The 8,460-nt window shown below is 32.5% G+C and overlaps 1 protein-coding gene across 2 annotated transcripts in view; it reads left to right on the top strand.

Annotated features, from left to right (window-relative positions):
- Nucleotides 1–8,460, top strand: part of LOC115234594 (tubulin polyglutamylase TTLL5) — a 282,472-nt gene that overhangs the window by 50,692 nt on the left and 223,320 nt on the right. The window lies entirely within an intron of this gene.

Here is an 8,460-nt window from a genome sequence, read left to right on the forward strand (position 1 = left end):
AATGGTATATATATTAGTGAAAAATGATTTTATATCTACAGAAATTAAAATAAAATTTCAGATAATTTTAAAGTGTAATTTTCCTTTAATTAATTAGTCTTTTCAATTAACATTGTAGCTTTTAAATTATTATCATTCTTTTACACTTACACATCAATATATATATTTTACAATATTAATTATCCATCCTGTTTTTGTCATATTCGTTTTTTGTATGAAAAGGATGGGAACCAACGATCGAAAGCTCACGAAAAATATAAATTATTTTTCTTTTCTAGCTAGTATAAGGCCTCTAAATATAATTAGAAATTATCAAATATTTCATTTCTAACTAATGACTGAAGAATGTGATCGATTATTATCATCATGAAGTTATTCAAGACAATTATAAATGCAGTAGAGGAAATGCAACATATTGATCATTATAGGGTAAAACTAGTAATTTTTTTTTGATCTTGTCAATTCTCCACATTTGAAATACAGTATTGTATTTTATAATTACTTTAATGTCAAATAATGAAGAAAAACATGGCTTTGAATAGAAATCTTTGTGTGGAATATACTTGATTCCTATTAAAAATATTTCATTTTGATATGAAGCAAAATTTTGTATTTCAACGATAGTTGAATCATCTAATTTGACAAATCGATCAGCTACTTTTAAAATATTTAAGCAATAATTAATCGTTTTAAGCTTCCTGTACTGCGGAGAAGTGCAATTATTTATTAATGGACTATTAAAATGTTCCCGCAATAACGTTATGGAATTATCATTTGCAGATTGTATTGGTTGCAAAAAATTATTATCCTCGCTAACTCTACACACAACTTGTTGCATCTGCTGCGAATGCCTACGGATATACTTTTTTAACTTCTGCATATAATTTTCAAATGGAAAGGCGCTGAATTCATCGAGTGAACCAAAGTGGCGCACACAATCACTTAAATGCAATAGACTATGTATGTTGTGTGAAATGAAATCGGGTCCATAAATTTCAATTGAATTCTTAATAAAGAATTTTATTAGATCTTCGGCATATGAAATATAATTCTCAAATTTTGTGTAGTGATTACTTATCAATATTGAGCTGGCTAAACTTAGCGTAAGAAAATTATTATATTCTTTCAATGGTATTACTTTCTTCAAAACTATTGGACCTGTATATAATAGAAAAAGTCTAAACTAGGTTGCCTTAAACCTTTTACATTCATTTATTGGCCGAGTTTTTCTTGCAAATTCACAAGGAATATATTTTTTTAAGAGCTGAAGATTGTCGCTAATTTTATTAATACTCGAAGCACGTAATTTATGGGGAGGCTTGCCAAATATCCATCCATAACGCTTACCACATAACAACCTTTTTGTTGCACCTAATAGAAGATTATGCATATAATCTAAAGGTACATTGTCAATCATATTAAAATTGGGAATTTGAAGCCAAAGTGTTTCTCCTGTATGATGTTCGACTTGAAGGGTATTTCTAAATGAATGATCTGATCTTTTTTTATAATTCTCAGTTTCAACAAAGCATAAAACATTATTAACCATGTCCCCTTCCTGATCACACTTCGTACATGAAAAATAACCTGAATGGCTTTTAACAGATAAAATAAGAGATTTGCTGGGGTATTACAAATTAACATTGAAATTTTGAATTTATATAAAACAGATTGTATCATTATTCCAATTGATAATTCTATACATTCTTCTACAAACTTCTTTAAAAATTCACTGGCTTTAGGTTTCTCACTTCCATAATATAAAGCTATTATAAATACTTGATTTTTCAGATTTTTAATTGATTTAACTGTACCCAAAATTGGCCAAAAGAAACTTGATGTGCTTTTTGTTAAAGGCAGCCCATCAATGTTAACTGCGAGAAAAAATTCTGTGTTTTGATCAACAATTATATTATGCTTCAAACTTAAAGAATTTAGTGACTTGTGTATACCAAAATAATGAAATTAATTATTTAAAGAATTAGATTTGCGAGGTGTTCTTAAAATTGTACGTGGAGCAGCTGGTAAGATATTAGTCAACGATGGTTCTTCACGTAGTATATCTAATAACTGTTTAAATGCAGTTAGACTAATATTTCTGTCAATGGACCATTTTCCTAATTTTGTGGATAAAGATTCCCTCGACTTTGCAAATAACGGAAGTGAGATACTAGTGTCATTACGTTGCTGTAAATCACTAAAAGATGAATAATCATTCTGTTCCAAATTATTGCCTTGACTATTTAATAAAATGTTATTGTTATTTGGAAAATGACTATTATCATTCTTATCAATAACAATTTCATTATCAACATTACTCTTATATATTTTTTCACAATTCTGATTATAATATTGATCTGAGATTATTTCATGACTTGCTAATTGATTTGTTTCACTAATCGTTGCTAATGACAGACTGAGTCTTTCATTAACTTTCCGACACAATTTTTCTCTGTGACTTTTTTTATTTGGCATTTTGAATTACTTTCAGTGAGACACAAAGTCCGAAATTAATAGATGAAAAGTGCAGTAAAAAGGTTTATCGATCCGAATATAATGAGGTTGAACGTAGTATCCTAAAATATAAAACAATTCATGTTTGTTTATAGAAACTTTATAGGATAGCTGAAACGAACAATATTAGGAGGGGAATTAAAACTTCATATAATAAATTGTTTGAATACGTCTGAACTTATACTTATATTTATAAATTATAAATAAGCAATATAGATTTTATCACTTATATGTATAGTGTTAAGTGTACATCTCATAGAATTATGCATTTCGTATTAACAAATTTACTAAATTGGAATTTAAGAAATAAATTACATGTGCTTTTCAAACGTTTTAAGTTTGACTACGCGGTGAATCATATACTTAGCTGGAAATTATTTTTAAACCTGTTGCTTCTAATAATTTTTCTTTGTATTAATTAAATTAATTAATAGTATTAAACTAACATATTATTAGATTAAGAAATTAACATGAAGAAAAAGTATTATGTTGTAACAATGCTTACAAATGAAGCTATAAACCAACCTATAAATGAAATAATATAGGACGTAGTACGGGACTTACCTTAATTTAAATGAAACTGTATACTGCCTGCTACTGTTCCACAAAATAGTTGTTTTCACACAATGCACAATTATACTTTAGACAAATTAAAACGTTGTACAAGTCGTTTTGCGTGGTTTTTCAAAGCGTGGCGTGTTGCGTATTCTTTCTTTCTTTAATATTTAAATGGCCGTAATGATCTGGGGTGGGTCATGTATTCGGGCCAACAACAGGTTATATTAGAGTGTAAATTCAGTTTTTATGCGTATATACTGGAAGAAGAGAAGAGAGAGAAGGAAGGAATTTTTGTTGGGAGGTGGTAGTAAAGTAAAAATGGGAAAGCGCAGGCCAGGGTTGAGTCGGGAATCGAACCCGAGATCTCCGGGATGTGAGTCAGGCGCGCTACACACTGAGCCACCGGAGGCCCGGCGTGTTGCGTGAAAGACGTACGTGAGACGAAACGAAGAACCCGAGCCAAAGAAAGAAGTGAAAACAAGTGAAAACTGCCTCCCAGTGACTCCCAACTCTCACGCAGGCTGTGTTGCTAGAAACGGATCCCGGCTCACACGCACCCAATCAGAGAAGCAGAGCGCAGAGCGCTCTGCGCAGTACATGTACGGGGTTCTCTGATTATATGCGTGTGAGCCGGGATTCGTTTCTGGCAACACAGCCACACAGCGCGACCAACTCCACCATTAGTAGAGATATGCATCGTAATTGGTTTACGATTTTTATGGCGCTAAAATTAAAAGAATAATATTTATTAGCGTTAAAGCGCATAGCTCGCTGCAGTACTATTCAGTGTATAATTACTTTTTAATATTTACAAAAAGTGTATAATTATAATAGCCCAGTCAGCCACGTCTGTTCTAACAGATATTGCCAAGTGCTTGCTACAAATTATTGTCAGCAAAAAGGCTACAAATTTGGTGCAAGAGTTGTTATTACCGATTAACACAGATAGCACTGGATTTGCTACCAAGTTTTGAGCAAATTTGATGCCAATTTGGCAACAATTTGTTATCAAATTGCTTACTGGGAGCTTTTGCTTATTGTCAATATATATATTTCGCTTAAAATAACAAAATTTTATAACTAAACAAAACAAACTAAACAAATTAATTTAAAAGAGAATTTAAATTTAATTAAATTAATCAAAATATTTCAATTCAATCTAAATAAAATAATTCAATTCAATCTAAATAAAATAATATTTCATGCAAAAGAATTTGGCGCTGCTACACCGAATAATCCGCGTGAACTTGGCGCGAGATACGACCGCATTTCTTGATTCATATGGTCATACAATTCACACGTATATCCGATTTCGTATATCCTATGTATTATACGTTTCTGGAAGTACTGCGCATATCAAATGCGTATGTATATTAGATGTACAGTGGATATTTAATATTCGTATATCCGTTTTCGTATAACCTACGTATATGCGTTTTTGGATCTTCTACGTATATCCATTGCGCATGTACATAAGATGTACTATAGATTTTCAATATTCGTATATCCGTTTTCGTATAACCTACGTATATGCGTTTTTGGATCTTCTACGTATATCCATTGCGCATGTACATAAGATGTACTATAGATATTCAATATTCGTATATCCGTTTTCGTATAACCTACGTATATGCGTTTTTGGATCTTCTACGTATATCCATTGCGCATGTACATAAGATGTACTATAGATATTCAATATTCGTATATCCGTTTTCGTATAACCTACGTATATGCGTTTTTGGATCTTCTACGTATATCCATTGCGCATGTACATAAGATGTACTATAGATATTCAATATTCGTATATCCGTTTTCGTATAACCTACGTATATGCGTTTTTGGATCTTCTACGTATATCCATTGCGCATGTACATAAGATGTACTATAGATATTCAATATTCGTATATCCGTTTTCGTATAACCTACGTATATGCGTTTTTGGATCTTCTACGTATATCCATTGCGCATGTACATAAGATGTACTATAGATATTCAATATTCGTATATCCGTTTTCGTATAACCTACGTATATGCGTTTTTGGATCTTCTACGTATATCCATTGCGCATGTACATAAGATGTACTATAGATATTCAATATTCGTATATCCGTTTTCGTATAACCTACGTATATGCGTTTTTGGATCTTCTACGTATATCCATTGCGCATGTACATAAGATGTACTATAGATATTCAATATTCGTATATCCGTTTTCGTATAACCTACGTATATGCGTTTTTGGATCTTCTACGTATATCCATTTCCTATGTTCATAAGACATATTACGGACATCCAATATTCGTATATTCGTTTTCGTATATCCTACGTATATGCGTTTTTTAATCTTCTATGTATATTCATATTTGTGTGTACATAAGATGTACTATGGACATCTCATTCACGTATATACGTTTCTGGACATCCTATGTATATACACGAGATTTAATGGATGTACTTTGAATCTTACGGATATCCTATGTACATTCAAGGGACTTCTGTGCTAACTGGGATCTTCAACGCAATTACAATTATATGGAATATATTATATCAAAAATGTAATTGTAATAATACGCATGTTCTTATTGTGGATGATTTTGCTCTTGCTGTCCCGTCTTCTTTAATCTTTAATTTTTAATTCATTTAGCTCTAAGTTACAATTCACATTGGAAATAGGAACAAACAACAGATTAAATTTTCTAGATATCACTATGATTTTAAATAAAAATCGTATAATATATGATTGGTGTCATAAATCAACTTTTTCGGGGAAATATCTGAACTTTTTCTCCTAACACCCTATTTTTCAGAAAAGAGGCAATAATTATTGGCCTCATTGACAGAACATTTTTACTCTCACATCCAAAGTTTCATTCCAAGAATATTGAGTTGGTTATAAGAATTCTTCTCGACAATGGTTATCCATCAAAGTTCATTATTCAAACCTTTCACGCACGCCTTAAAACATTATTTAATAAGTCGAAAAATAGAGAAATGAATATTAATCAAGAAGCGAAGAGCGAGGCTTTTTCGTATTTCGTATTCATACCATACGTTCCTTCTATATCCGAGCGATATACTAATATTACGAGAAATCTTAATGTCAGATTGTCCTACTTTAGTCTCAATAAATTACATAACTACGTTAGAGTTTACAAAGACACTCTTCCTAAAGCTTCGCATAACAATGTCGTTTATAAAATTAACTGCAGTAATTGTAACACCTCATATGTCGGTTAAACAGACATACATATCCGAGCATCGCAATCATATAAGACGTAATACGACGAATCATTCTATTTTAACCGATACTAGATTAGAATTTAATCACGATTTTGATTGGGATGGAGTCAAAATTCTAGTAGGATAGTGAACCTTTGCTTAAAAAACGCTTAATTTCTGAAATGATGCACATTAAAAGGCAAGAAAATAACCTTAATTTGCGGATATATTATGCTTATACGGATGTGATCGGTAAGTTATCAGAACTTTGAAAGACACGCCGTCTTATTTGTAAACAACCCTCTGTATTCATATTTACTTTATGTATCATGCGATATGAAGAGACTTGATATTCTGTCTTGAATATCCGTGTGTAACATTTGCCTTCTGTACAACATGGGTGACTCACTCAAGTTTGGTATATCCCTAAAAACTTACCTTTTTAAAAAAAGGTAAAAAAAAGCGCCAAGTACACGCGCCACTTGTGAAAAACTGTATTTATATATATTTATGAAATAGTGTTATTTTAAATTATCGGAAATAAGAACATAAAAATATTTTAATAAAAAAAAAATTGGGTAAACCTTCGGAAAACCCACCTATATGAAATAATGGGTAAGAATACCCAATTCTTATGTATTTTTGTTTCCTGAACACGAATATGAAACTTAAAAATGGCGGTCGGACTCGCAAATCGGGTAAATATAGCGAATAGGGGACCCAGCCCCAATGACCTTGACCTTGACATATGTTGTCATCTGAGTAACTTTTTCTTCTAATTTAATCGTCGCTCGTTGCTTATTAAAAAGTTATTAACAAAATAAGTTTGAAATATACCAAAGTACATGCACGGACAGGAAGCATGCGCGCGCGCACACACACGCACACACACGGGGGGTGCAAGGGGGGCCTTCGGCCCCCATCCCGCACCCACCCCGCTGGTAGGCAGGGTGGACCTCGCTTTACAACTTACAAAGTACATGGTACATTGGGAAATCGGTGATGGATACCATGCCGGTCTCTTCGGGATAAATGAAAAATAATATCTACCCCTTGCAGTAGAATTTCCGGCGGAAGAAAAACGAGATAACAAGAACTTTTAACGAAATGTTTAATAAACACAGCTGCATCAACGTTGACAAAAATAATTATAAGGAAGTAAGACCCTTTTCTAATCAGATCATGTGCGCGAGGGTCCCCCGGAAAGGCTAATGTTTAAGGAACTTTTGAACTAATATTGAACTCACCAACCGACGATCAGCACGGGTAAAAATATGAAAATAGGAGACACCCCCTGCCGAATGAGGACACTGGCACGATTCTAATTCGTTAAAATCTTGAAGAATCCCTACTTTTGCATAATTTCAATTCGTTGAGGTTTTTGGAAGATCCCCACTCTTAAAATTAGAATACACCCCCACAAGAGGATTATAAAAAGAGAACTCGTAAGACATTCAAGAGATACATTTTTTTTACATTTCACAACCTCACACTTATTCTCCAGTCTTCAGTCTAACGCAGTCTTATTCTGTGCTTTTGCACCGTAATTCGCGAGTTAGTTACTTGTGCAACCAATGTCCTCACTTGGCATCATCTCCAGAGCAACCACGAGTCGAACATCGGGCTACTGACATGAGACACAGAGCGAAACACCGCACAAATTCGTCACCCCTCCGCTTCTGAATCACTATTAAAAAAGTAAGTCTAATTGAATAATTTTTCCTTTCCAATTCATAACTACAATTCATAACCGCAGAATGTTTCATTCTTTCAAAATCATTAATCCATTTCGGCAGTAAGTCTTAGAAAGTTTAATCTTAATCTAACACATATGCGAGCGACTAATTTTATACTTTCGACCATTCTTAACATATACATTTATTGATTTATATATATTGATTTTGATTTTATTTTTCTTATCCTATAATTAAATATACTTTTATATTGTATTAACCAGTCAGAACCCTAATGTTAACGATAAAACATTTGCCTCGCCACTCTGACTGATGTCCTCCGTATTAATGTAACACCCGCGAACTAAAACACACACTCTCACTCACACAAATTGATTTATTTTCTCTTTTTAACAGATATTTTGTAATAACCAGTCACAAATTCAATATTAATACTAGAATCTTGCCTCATTATTCTGACTGATGTCCTCCGTAC

The sequence above is a fragment of the Formica exsecta genome, unplaced genomic scaffold (genome assembly GCF_003651465.1).
Source record: "Formica exsecta isolate Colony F162 unplaced genomic scaffold, ASM365146v1 scaffold200, whole genome shotgun sequence".
Classification (NCBI taxonomy): Eukaryota; Metazoa; Arthropoda; class Insecta; order Hymenoptera; family Formicidae; genus Formica; species Formica exsecta.